This window comes from Pristiophorus japonicus, chromosome 9, assembly GCF_044704955.1.
Source record: "Pristiophorus japonicus isolate sPriJap1 chromosome 9, sPriJap1.hap1, whole genome shotgun sequence".
NCBI lineage: Eukaryota > Metazoa > Chordata > Chondrichthyes > Pristiophoridae > Pristiophorus > Pristiophorus japonicus.
Genome location: NC_091985.1, coordinates 117,174,766 through 117,188,324, shown reverse-complemented (window position 1 = coordinate 117,188,324; position 13,559 = coordinate 117,174,766). Strand labels below are relative to the sequence as shown.

General features: G+C 43.2%; 1 protein-coding gene across 4 annotated transcripts in view; it reads right to left on the bottom strand.

Annotated features, from left to right (window-relative positions):
• ehbp1 (EH domain binding protein 1) overlaps positions 1 to 13,559 on the bottom strand; it is a 499,650-nt gene that overhangs the window by 442,629 nt on the left and 43,462 nt on the right. The window lies entirely within an intron of this gene.

Below are 13,559 nucleotides of genomic sequence, written 5' to 3'. Positions count from 1 at the left end.
AAGGGCAAAAAAGCAAAATTACTCTTGATTGAGCACTCAATTAAAACAATCATTTCCCCAAGCAAGAAGAGGTGGTTAAGAAGCTGCGTCATAATATTTGTAACATGGAAATCATTTCCAAGTAGATTTATTACAAGATAGATTTTCTCTAAAAACCCTCCCCGCTACATTAAGTTTATTTTAAAACCATAATTAAAAAAACTTTTTTAAAAATCGGGAAAATATATATTTTTTAAATACATAAATAACTAATTTAAATTAATAAAAATGTTGTGCATTTTATTCTATCTTTTATTATTGGTTGTGTGTGTTTTGGGAACTGTTTCTCATTCATTATAATGGAAACTTCAACTTACGGAGTTCCCATTATTATGAATGAGAATATACTATACCTGATTGGCTGTCCAGAGCCATGCGACTCCAGCTCCAGGCCTGCGCATGTCCTGATTGTGCGTCGCAGCGCATGCCCGTCAGGGGAGGCCTCCAGACCGGGATCTCGCGTGGGTGCAGCAGCTTCAGATAGGTGCACTTTTTTCTAGAATCCAGTCGAACGCTCGCTGGAAGGAGAAACCTGGATTTCTGGGCCGTAACACAATGGTGTATTCCGATCCTGTATATTCTAATTACTTATTAACAAAGAAAACTTTAAAAGGCAGAGGGTGCAATAGTGACTAAAATAGTGAGTTCTGACAAAAGGTCATCGACCTGAAACGTTAACTCTGTTTCTCTCTCGACAGATGCTGCCTGACCTGCTGAGCATTTCCAGCATTTTTTCTTTATTTCTAAAATCATGAGATTGATTCGCAACTTTTCAAAAAAGTTTGAGAAAAATCTTTAATAGTATCATACACGACGTGCTGGTTTCTGGGAAACACTGAATCACTGTTGAGAAACTATGGGGGTGAGGAAAGAGGAGGAATTTTTTCTGTTCTCTATTTGTCACTAAATCGTAAACACATTCTTTTAAAATGCACTTACAATTTCTTCACAAATAGCAAACAAATAAAATCTTCTGCCGATTGACGGGCACACGTCACATAATGTAGCGTGGGCACTATTCCCTGGGCTTCAAATGACAGGGGTGCAGAATGATAAAACAATCAGGAACAGGAAAAAGAAAATAATCCCCCCCCCCCCAACCTGCTCTCAACCAAACAAAGTCTACACTGGTCGGCTTTTGCTTGTTGGGCTTCGGCCACTCAGAGTTAACTTTATGAGCCGAGTTTCAGAAAAGCATGTCCTTGTTGTTCAAACTGGACCACAGTGAAGATCATACTTTAAAAACATTCAAAACTAATTGTACATTTGCAGCAACAATAGAGCGTCTTCTCTCTTAGGCAATCGCCTGGAGTCGAAGATGATTTGCTTCCACACTAAAATGAGTTCTGAGGTGAGTGATGAGACCAATGCAGTATCTACAGTCTCTGTCACAGGTGGGGCAGATGGTGGTTGGAGGGACGTGTGAATGGAGTACTTGATTTGTCATACGCTCCTTCCGTTTTTTGTAATTAGCTTCCGCGTGCTCCCGGCGAAGAGACTCAAAGTGATCGGTACTTTCTCGGTTCTCCTCCTCCACTTTGAGCGGTCTTGGGCCAGGCAGTCCCAAGAGTCTGTGGGGATATTGCATTTTTTTCAAGGAGCCTTTGAGGGTGTCCTTGAAGCATTTTCTCTGCCATCTTGGGACTCGCTTGCCATGACGTAGCTCGGAGTAGAATGCTTGTTTCGGGAGTCTAGAATCGGGCATGCGGACAGTGTGTCTTGCCCACTGGAGCTGGTCAAGCATGGTCAATGCCTCGATGCTGGGGATTTTGGCTGATGTTGGTGTGCCTATTCTGCCAATGAACTTGCAGGATTTTGCAGAGGCAGCATTGGTGGTACTTCTCCAGTACTTTGAGGTGCCTACTGTACATAGTCCATGTCTCTGAAGCATATAGGAGAGTAGGTATCACTGCTGCTCTGTAGACCATGAGCTTGGTGCCGGGTTTCAGATCCTGGTCTTCGAACACTCTTTTCCTCAGGTGGCCAAAGGCTGCACTGGCGCACTGGAGACGGTGTTGGACTTCGTCATCGATGTCTGCCCTTGCTGATGGTAGGCTCCCAAGGTAAGGAAAGTGGTCCACATTGTCCAAGGTCTTATCGTGGATCTTGATAACCGGGGAACAGTACTGTGTGGCGGGGACAGGTTGGTAGAGGACCTTTGTCTTACTGATGTTTAATGTGAGGCCCAGACTCTCATAAGCTTCAGTGAAGGTGTCAACGATGATTTGGACTCCGTGTGCACAAACGCAAGCGTCATCTGCATATTGTAATTCAATGACAGAAGTTGGAGCAACCTTGGATCTGAACTGTAGATGTCGGAGATTGAACAATTTCCCGCTTGCCCTGTAGATTAACTCCACTCCCATGGGGAGTTTGTTAAGGGTGAGATGAAGCATTGCAGCGAGGAAGATTGAGAAGAGCATTGGTGCGATGACACAGCTTTGCTTGACCCCAGTCTGCACTTGTATTGGGTCTGTGGTAGATCCGTTGGTAAGAATCACGGCTTGCATGTCGACAATAGAAAGAAAGACCTGCATTTATAAAACGCCTTTCACAACCACCAGATATCCCAAAGTGCTTCACGGCCAATGAAGTACTTTTTGAAGTATAGTCACTGTTGTAATGGATGTTGTAATGTAAAAGTGTAGTTTACAGAAACAACTTGCCAGCCTTCTTACTATCAGAGTCACCTTTAGTGTTAAATGTTTTTTTGCGTGAACATGAACACAAGCACAAATAGAAGTTGTTTTTAAAACTATGAACAAATAAATGTCCGACCATGGCCCTTGGTATAAATATTATCCGCAGTATTCAATCAAAGCCACAAAGAACAGAATCAAGACTATTTTACTGGATATCAAATCAAAAGGCATTTCAGGCAACAATTATCGTATTCTTTAAAAAAAAACGTATGAGCCTCTGCATTTGCCAAAACTTTAGTTGAATCAGTGACACGGTAAATTACTGGCCCGTCTAAAAGTTCCATTTCCTTTCAAAAGCCTGAGTGTGTGTTGTTGTCTCCCAGATTTGCGTCCTTGTCTCCCAAAACACCGTGTTTGAATCCTTGCGATCAAGTTTCCACAGCTCCCAAAGCATCAAAATGTGCTAACAAAGTCGTGAACAATTTTCTTTGTTGCAGTGACCGCCTTAGTACATTATCAACCCCCATCCTTTTTGCAGACTTTGACTCGGGCGACCACACTATCCTCTTCTAATACCACTCCTCTGTCGCCCTGCTCAGTGGAACTTTCTTCATTTGGTTCCACTCTTATCTATCCAATCATGGCCAGAGCACTTCTCCCAATGGTTTTTCTTCACCACCTCGGAAGTCCCCGAAGGATTGATCATTAGTCCCCTGCTCTTCCTTGTCTACATGTTACTGCTTGGCGGTGACATCCATAGACACAAGGTCAGTTTCCATATGTATACTAATGCCACCAAACTATCTCTCCACTACTTCTTTCAACCCTCCCAACGTCTGTGCTGTCAGACTGCTCATCTGACATTGTCTTGGATGAGCTGCAATTTCCTCTAGCTAAACATTGGCAAGACCGAAACCATTGTCTTTGATCCCACCACAAACTCCATACCCCTTTCCAGCCACTATTTGAGGTTGAACCAGACTGTTCACAATCTTGGCGTCCTATTTGGCCCCGAGTGGAGCTTCCAACCCCATATGCTCTCCATCACAAAAGTCACCTCCTTGCCACCTCAGCCAAACTGCATTCTGGCTATTCCAGTGGTATGCTGGCAGGCTTCCCATCCTCCACTCTCCATAAACTTCAGCTCATCCAAAGCTCTGCTACTAGTATCCTATCCCACATTAAGTCCCGCTCGCCCATCGCCCCCCACTGGTAGCTGTGTATTCAGCCATCTGGAATTTTATCAAACCCCTCTGCCTCTCCATCACTCTCTCTTCCTTTAAGACCCTCCTTAAAATGCACCTCTAAAACCCCTCCTAATATCTCCTTCTGCTTAATATTGTTTTTACATTTCTGAAGTGGCTTGCGATGTTTTTTTATGATCGAGGCTAAACAAATGTAAGTTGTTTTTAGCAGTGAACAACTAGAATTACAAAAACAGAATAGGTAATTCTTCTGACTGCATTCAAGAGAACTCTTGAAACACTTGCTACAAAATGTTTACAGGGTCTAAAGTTTGATTGCCCCTCTTTCCATATTAAATAAATATTGTCCTAAAGCAGGTAAAATACCACACAAAAACACTCCATACGGCATCTGCAATATTAGCAAAATATGAAGCCTCCAAAGACATGTCTGGGCAGGACACTGAACATGGTGATCATACCATGTATAAAGTTCTCAGCATCTGAAACTAGTTTTATCAGGTATTCCAAAACATTGAGAATAATTGTTTTCTTCAGCAGTTTTAATTTAGAACCATCTACAGCAATGCTTTGTAACAGTTGCATAAACTTGTAGTATTGTTTGAGCCAGCCCAGAATTCTGGGTCTCAGGAACTTGACTCCCAGCCAGACCCACTCTTCAAGTTTTAATCTACAGAGTGCCTTTGTCAATATGACTGTTAGTTCTGGAATTCTTTTATCCTTTTTACTCTAGATTTAATTGCTCTGTGTTTCAGACTACTATTGTAGGTGAAATCCCTACTTCCACGCCAGTGTTTTTGCTTACGCTGATATATGGGTATAAAATACTGCACGAAGATAATGAACAGAGAGCCCTTTTTTAGATGAATTCATCTACTGGTTCCATCCCGTGTCTCCACGGGATCTCTGGCTTCCAGAAGACAGTAAAATAACACTACAATAAACCTATTTGTAGGCTTTAACTGTCAAAGAAGTTTATCAGTAATAGAACAAGCAGACAGTAGTAACGAAACATATTTTTACAGTAGTTGGAAACCTCACAAGCTTCTCACAATAGATAATAAACAATTCATGACAATGCCTTAACTAATTTTTTACATTGTGGTTTTTTATCCTTTCCTCACTACGGAAGTTGTCTGACACAGCTAATTCTCTTCAGAGGTTCCACTTAGATATGATTAGGCATGTGAAATAAATGTTGGCCTTGCCTGTGATGCCCATATTCCAGGAACAAATAAAAAAAAAGATTCATAAAGTACAGACTGATATCTTAAAACCAGTAACTGGATATGGGAACTTAAATAAGTTTCAGTTAACTTTAAACCTGCTGCTGACGTAGCTGACATATTGTCACTGTAAATAATGTGTTGATGTTGCCCCCAATTTCTGAAGGACCCTTTTATGGATCTGAAAAATTATCAAGCGAGCTTTGTCTTTCTGTTCTAAAGAAACAAGGCACAAAAAATACTGTGGCTTCAGTGTCCATAAGGTTAGAAATATAAGCAGTGCTGGCAGTGAAGGCAAAAGTAGTTTTTTTTAAAAATAATGCTGCCTAGCTGTCCACTGGGTGAGCACAGCCTCACCATTATCCCTTCCTAGACCAATAGTAAAGTGTTTTTGTTGTCACTACAATACGTTGCTGTCATGGGTCGAGTGGTCACTTGCAAGTTTGCTCAAGGGAGGAACCAAGCTACTCCACCCAATTCAAATTTGAACATGCGATGTGATTTATTCAAATGTGTCTGATTCATAAAATTGTCTAGTTCGGGCACATCTTGTAATGATTATAGCTATTGCCAGAGTATCTCCAGCAGTAACAAATCTATTTCATGTTAATAGATCTAAGTACATTAATTCTAATAATAGGGACAAGCATACATTAAAGAGCTTCGACTTTAACCACAAAGAAAAGAAAAATAAAGACATGCATTTATAGAGTGCCTTTCATAACCACCAGACATCCCAGAGCACTGCACAGCCAATGAAGTACTGTTTGAAGTGTAATCATTGTTGCAATGGAGGAAACGCAGCAACCAATTTGCACACAGCAAGCTTCCACAAACAGCAATGTGATAATGACCAGATAATCTGTTTTTATGAGGGATAAATATTGACTAGGATACTGGGGATATCTCCCTTGCTCTTCAACTCCCTCAGTACTGCACTGGAGTGTCAGCCTAAGATTTTTGTGTCAAGTCTCTGCCTTGGGACTTGAACCCACAATCTTCTGACTCAAAGGTGAAGGTGCTACCCACTAAGCCACAGCTGACACCAAGTAGCCACAAGGGTCAATACAAGGCATCAACATCTTTGGTGAAGGTAAAATAAAAATGTATCATAAAAAAAATATTCCCCTCAATTTTGTCTCCTGCTTTTCTCCCCAAAATGTTGACTCTTTGCTAAAATAGCATTCCATGGGTCAGGGATCCAGATAGGGATTTTTCATGTGAGTGTTGACCAGCTATTTCACTTTAGGAGGCATCATCATCATCATCATAGGCAGTCCCTCGAAACAAGGATGACTTGCTTCCACGCCAAAAAGGAATGAGTTCACAGGTGTTTCAATGAAGGAAGATGCCTGTGCGTGGATTTTTTTTAAAACATGTGGGGGCCGCTTGACAGAGCTAGGTCTTGGTCCAATGGCAAGGATTAACCAAGAAGACTGGAGACCAGCTGTGCTGCATGGACCTAGCGCGCGCATATATCGCAGTGTGGGCTGGCCCGTGCTGCCCCTCGGCCCTCGTCTTTTCTGGACCACAATCACATCCCTCTACGAACTCTGGCCACTCCTCGCCCCGACCTCGCCGCTCCAGCTGTACCTGCCCTCACTCCAATCAGTGACCTAGATTTGGGTGACATCAAATCCAGTTGCCCTCTTTACAGCCATCGCCCTCCTGCAGCAGCATGTGCTGCTCCCTGCAGCCCCGTCCTCATTTGTATATATGCATTTCCAGCAGGGTCACTGGACAACGAGAGAAGAATTGTGCATCATTTGGTTAGCTAAATTATATTGCTGTATCCTGGGAAATTGTGCACACTGCGCATGTTCTGACTGAAGTATCTACCAGTGGCCAACAGTTACCATTCTGCAAAAGAAAGAAGGAAAAAACTTGCATTTATATAGCGCCTTTCATGACCACCAGATGACCCAAAGTGCTTTAGCGCAAGTAAAGTACTTTTTGATGTGTAGTCACTGTAATGTAGGAAACGTGCAACCAATTTGCACACAGTACAGTCCCAGAAACAGCGATGTAACAATGACCAGATAATCTGTTTCAGTAATGTTGATTAAGGGATAAATATTGGCCAGGATATCAACAATAACTTCCCTGCTCTTCTTCGGAATAGTGCCACGAAATCTTTTACATCCACCTGAGAGAGCAGACAGGGCCTCGGTTTAAAGAAAGAAAGAAAGAAAGACTTGGATTTATATAGTGCCTTTCACGACCACTGAAACGTCTCAAAGTGCTTTACAGCCAATGGAGTCTCATCCGAAAGACGGCAGCTCTGACAATGCAGTGCTCCCTCAGTACTGCACTATAATGTCAGTCTGGATTTTTGTGCTCAAGTGTTTGGAGTGAAACATCATGTCTAAGCCCAGTGTTTTGGGAGAGGTTGAGAATTTTAAGTTAAATCCTTTAGTGAAGATATTAAAAGGCAATTCAACAGATAAATCTAATCCTGTTATTGCAAAATGTGTAATTTAAAAAACATATTTTATTTTAAACTTAATTTTGGACAAAATGGAGGAGAGATTTTTTTTAATCCTTAAAGCATTTTAAGTGATTTCATTGGGTCATCAACAAATCATGACAGTGAAATGTTGACATACATTGTTTTTGTTGTAAAATGTTGACATGTTTAAAGATAGGGCTTCCCCATTAATGTTGGCAGAGGCAGTGCCCATTATAAATGGGGAATTGAATGTTTACGAAGTGTTACAAGAAGTAACACTTTGGACAAGAAGTGGCATCATACATAAATTGAATAATATAAAGTGTATTTATTAGTTATGTAGCAAGCATAGCGAGCCCATTAGAAATAATGTTAATTAAAAAAAAATACTAAGGATCGTTACATAAAAGCTGGAGGGATCATATAACTGATTATATAGCAATATCAGATTTTTTTCCCAGCAAAACAGAGGAAAATCCCAGATTCAGTGTCTGCAAAGTGCACATTATGTGGCAGATAACACATACCCTCGGAGTCCTAGTAGACTGAACATTCAACATGGCCAACCACTGCAGAGCAAAGCAAATAGGATGCTTAACGAGGTAGCTAAACCAAAAGAATACAAGTCAAACTGTGCAGTTCTGGTCACTGAGACACAGAAGAAACCTTCAAGCATTGGAGACAGTGGTTAGCAATGTCAGCAAAAAATACTTACTTTAGAGCCAGTGAAGTACTTTTTGAAGTTTAGTCACTGTTGTAATGTAGGAAACGCAGCACTAAATTATGAGCAAGACAAGGGAACACGAGTTCAAACTAGTAACTTAGGACTGAATCAGGAACTTCATTACACAGAGAGTAATCAATACTTGGACTGAAAGTACTGGTGGTGAAAACCCTGCATTCATTTAAAAATAATTGGATGCCACTCCTGCAAGGAGTCAGGACCCAAGGAGGTGGACCATAAATACAGTGGGAGCAAAGGCAGTGCGAACCTGCAAGGAGTCGGCATCGGAGGAGGCGGTATATCTCCGGCAAATTCTAAAGCAAAAAAAAACAAGGAGCAGCGTCACAGGACATCAGGAAGGTCATAGTCAACGTATTCACTGAGGCGAACGAAATTATGAGCCTTACACTGAATATCCATAAGACAAAGGTCCACCACCAACCTGTCCCTGCCGCACAGCACTGCCCCCCAGTCATCAAGATCCACGACACGGCCCTGGACAACGTGGACCATTTCCCATATCTCAGGAGCCTCTTATCAACAAGAGCAGACATTCGGCCACCTGAGGAAAAGAGTGTTTGAAGACCAGGCCCTTAAAACTGCCACCAAGCTCATGGTCTACAGGGCTGTAGTAATACCCGCCCTACTGTATGGCTCAGAGACATGGACCATGCACAGTAAACATCGCAAGTCGTTGGAGAAATACTACCAACGATGTCTCCGCAAGATCCTGCAAATCCCCTAGGAGGACAGACGCACCAACGTTAGCGTCCTCGTCCAGGCCAACATCCCCAGCATTGAAGCACTGACCACACTTGATCAGCTCTGCTGGGCAGGCCACACTGTTCGCATGCCAGACATGAGACTCCCAAAGCAAGCGCTCTATTCGGAACTCCTTCACGGCAATCGAGCCAAAGATGGGCAGAGAAAATGTTACAAGGACATCTCAAAGCCTCCCTGATAAAGTGCAACATTCCCACTGCCACCTGGGAGTCCCTGGCCAAAGACCGCCCTAAATAGAGGAAGTGCATCCGGGAGGGTGCTGAGCACCTCGAGTCTCGTCGCCGAGAGCATGCAGAAATCAAGTGCAGGCAGCGGAAAGAGCGTGCGGCAAACCAGTCCCACCCATCTTTTCCCTCAACGACTATTTGTCCCACCTGTGACAGGGACTGTGGTTCTCAGATTAGACTGTTCAGCCACCTAAGGACTCATTTTTAGAGTGGAAGCAAGTCTTCCTCGATTCTCAGGGACTGCCTATGATGATGATGGGTTGGTGATTATTAAAGTTTTTTCTCTCTAAGCTAGGACAGTGGTTTAAACTAAGAGTGGGGAAACTATAATGTACTTTATTAAATTAAACACTTAACTAGATAAACTAATTAATGTAATTATATATAATAGTTGAATCAAGATTTTAACTAATGAAATAAATAAAACAAGATTAGACTAAGATATGGCAGAGCAGGTTGTGTGCCTGGATTGCAGTATTTAGGAGTTTGTGGCCAGAGAGACTGTCGCAAGTGAACACATCTGCAGTCGATGTTTCCATCTCGAATCCCTCCAGCTCAGAGTCATTGAGCTGGAGTGCAAGTTGGAGACACTCCGACCATAAGGGAGGGGGAAAGAGTATCTGGAAAGTTTGCTCCAGATCTTGGTCACACCTCATAGATGTGCAAGATCAGAACGGGGTTGGTATGACCGATAGTGTGCAGAGTAAGGGGAATCCAGGTAAGAAAGAACGAGGATCAACAGAAACTGATCCTATCCAACAGGTACAATGTACAGGATAAGGATAACGATAATCGAAAGGACAGCCAGAATGTGGACCATAACACTTTAGAACAGGAGGCTGTCCTAAGGTGGGAGGAGGGGGTGGAGAGGAAGCATAATGTGGTAGTTGTAGGGGATTCTATAATTAGGGGAACCTATAGCATCATTTGTAAGCAGGATCGAGAGACCCACATGGTATGTTGCCTACCTGGTGTCAGGGTGAGAGACATCTTGAACCGGCAGGAAAGGACACTGGAGAAGGAGGGGAATGATCCAGTCGTTGTGGTCCATGTTGGGACCAACAACATAGGGAAGAGTAGGCAAGAGGTCCTGTTTGGAGAGTATCAGGAACTAAATTAAAGAATAGGACCTCAAGGGTTATAATCTCTGGATTATTACCTGAGCCACGTGTAAACTGGCATACGGATATGCTGATTAGAGAAGCAAACACGTGCCTAAAGGAGGGGTGTGCAAAAGAGGGGTTCCATTTCATGGGGCATTGGCACCAGTATTGGGGCAGGAATGAACTGAACTGTTGGGACAGGCTCCACCTGAACCGGTCTGGGACCAAGGTCCTAGCGGAAAGGATAAATAGGGCGGTCACAAGGACTTTAAACTAGTAAATGGGGGGAGGACTCAGGTGGAAAATGTAGTAAAAACAAACACAAGGTAAGTCAGTAGAGTAACAGTCAGAAATTGTGCTTCCTTTTCTGGCTCACATGCTAGCTGACATTATTAACGGTTCTCTGTCCTCAGGTTCTGTCTCCCTCTCCTTCAAATCTGCCGTCATCACCCATCTCCGCAAAAGACCAACCCTTGACCCCACTGTGCTTGCAACCTAACGTCCCATCTCCAACCTCCCTTTCTTCTCCAAAGTCCTTGAATGTGTTGTCGTCTCCCAAAATCCATGCCTATCTTTCCCAGAACTCCATGTTTGAGTCCCTTCATTCTGGTTTCCGCCTTTGCCACAGTACTGAAACAGCTCTCAAAGTCACAAATGACATCCTTTGTGACTGTGACAAAGGTAAACTTATCCATCCTCATCCTTCTTGACCTGTCTGCAGCCGTTGACACTGTTGACCCCTCCACCTCCTCCAACGGCTCTCCACCTCCGTCCAGCTGGGTGGGACTGCACTCGCCTGGTTCCATTCTTATCTATCTAATTATAGCCGGAAAATCACCTGCAATGGCTTTTCTTCCCACTCCCACATTGTTACCTCTGGTGTCCCCCAAGGATATATCCTTGGCCCCCTCCTATTTTCATCTAATATGTTGCCCCTTGGCTGCATCATCCGAAAACACGCCGTCAGTTTCCACACGTACATCCACCTCACCACCACTTCTCTCAACCTCTCCATGGTCTCTAAATCGTCAGACTGCTTGTCCGACATCCAGTACTGAAAGAGCAGAAATTTTCTCCAATTAAATATTGGGAAGACCGCAGCCATTGTCTTCGGTCCCCGGCACAAACTGCATTCCCTAGCCACTGACTCCATCCCTTTCCCTCGCATCTGTCTAAGGCTGAACAAGACTCTTTGCAACCTAGGGGTCATATTTGACCCTGCAATGAGTTTCTGGCCACATATCCGTGGCATGACTAAGGCTACTCCTTCCATTGTACTATTTTCCCTATCTTTCCTATAGAGCTTAAAACTTGGTATATTTAGTTCTAAATCCTGACTGCCTTGCAGTCATGTCTCAGTAATGGCTACCATATCATATCCTGCAATTTGAATTTGTGCCTGCAGTTCATTCAATTTATTCTTTATACTCTGTGTGTTTGTATAAAGAATGCTAATTTTGGGCCACGCGCCTGTCCTTCGGCTCTAATGTTTCTCTCACTTGTTTCTTATTTCTCTCACCTGGTTTAATCACGTTTTAGTTTTCCCTCCACATGTAGTGCCTAAACAGCAACAACAACTTGTATTTATATAACGCTTTAACGTAGTAAAACGTCCCAATTATAGACCAGTTAGCCTAACATCTGTTGTCGGGAAATTGCTAGAGTCTATAATTAAGGATAGGGTGACTGAACATCTCGCAAATTTTCAGTTGATCAGAGAGAGTCAACATGGATTTGTGAAAGGTAGGTCAGGCCTGACAAACCTGACTGAATTTTCTGAGGGGGTGACTAAAGTAGTGGACAGGGGAATGTCTATGGATGTTACTTATATGGTCTTCCAGAAGGCATTTGATAAAGTCCCACATAAGAGACTAAGGTAGAAGCCCACGGAATTTAGAGCAAATTATTGACCTGGTTAGGAAATTGGCTGAGCAGCAGGAGACAGGCAGTAGGGATAATGGGCAGGGACTCACATTGGCAGGAGGTAACTAGCAGTGTCTCGCAGGGATGTGTGTTGGGGCCTCAACTATTCACAGTATTTATTAACGACTTAGATGATGGCATAGAAAGTCATATATCTAAATTTACTGATGACACAAAAATAGGTGGAATTATAATGAAAAACACAAACAGACTAAAATAGTAGGGTCAAGGAGGAGAACTGTATGGATACATATACCTTAGAACAGAGGTGAGAACTTAAAAACAACCTGTATTTATATAGTGCCTTTAACATAGCAAAACATCCCATCATGCTTCACAGGAGCTTTAATCAAAAAAAAATTGATACTGAGCCAAATAAGGAGATATTAGGGCAGAGCTCGGTCAAAGAAGTGGGTTTTAAGGAGTGCCTTAAAGGAGGAGAGAGGGGTAAAGTAGAGAAGTAGAGAAATGGCCTAGCAAGCCACTCAGTTGTACCAAACCACTGCGACAAAGTCAGCACTGTGGGAGTACCTTGACCACAAAGACGGCAACGGTTCAAGAAGGCGTCTCACCACCACCTTCTCAAAAGCAATTAGGGATGGAAAATAAATGCTGGCCTCGCCAATGACGTCCACATCCCTTGAAGGAATACATTTATAAAATGGTTTAGGGAACGAATTCCGGAGCTTAGGGCCTCAACAGCTGAAGGAATGGCCGCCAATGGTGGAATAATTAAAATAGGGGATGCGCAAGAGACCAGAATTGGAGGAGCGCAGATATCTTGGATGAGGGCTGGAGGAGGTCACATAGATTCGGAAGGGTGAAGCCATGGAGGGATTTGAAAACAAGGTTGAGAATTTTTTTTCTTTTTAATCAGGACATTGCTTAACCGGGAGCCAATGCAGGTCAGCGAGCACAGGGATGATGGGTGAATGGGACTTGGTGCAAGTTAGGACACGGGCAGCAAAGTTCTGAATTACCTCAAATTTACAGAGGATGAAAGATGGGAGGCCAGCCAAGAGTATGTTGGAATAGTCAAGACTAGAGGTAACAAAGGCATGGATGAGAGTTTCAGCAGCAGATGAGCTGAGGCAGGTGGAGAGTCGGGCGATGTTAGAGTTGGAAATAGGCGGTCTTAGTGGTGGAGCGGATATGTGGTCAGTAGCTCATCTCAGGGTCAAATACGACACCAAGCTTGCGAACAGTCTGGTTCAGCCTCAGACAGTTGCCAGGGGGAG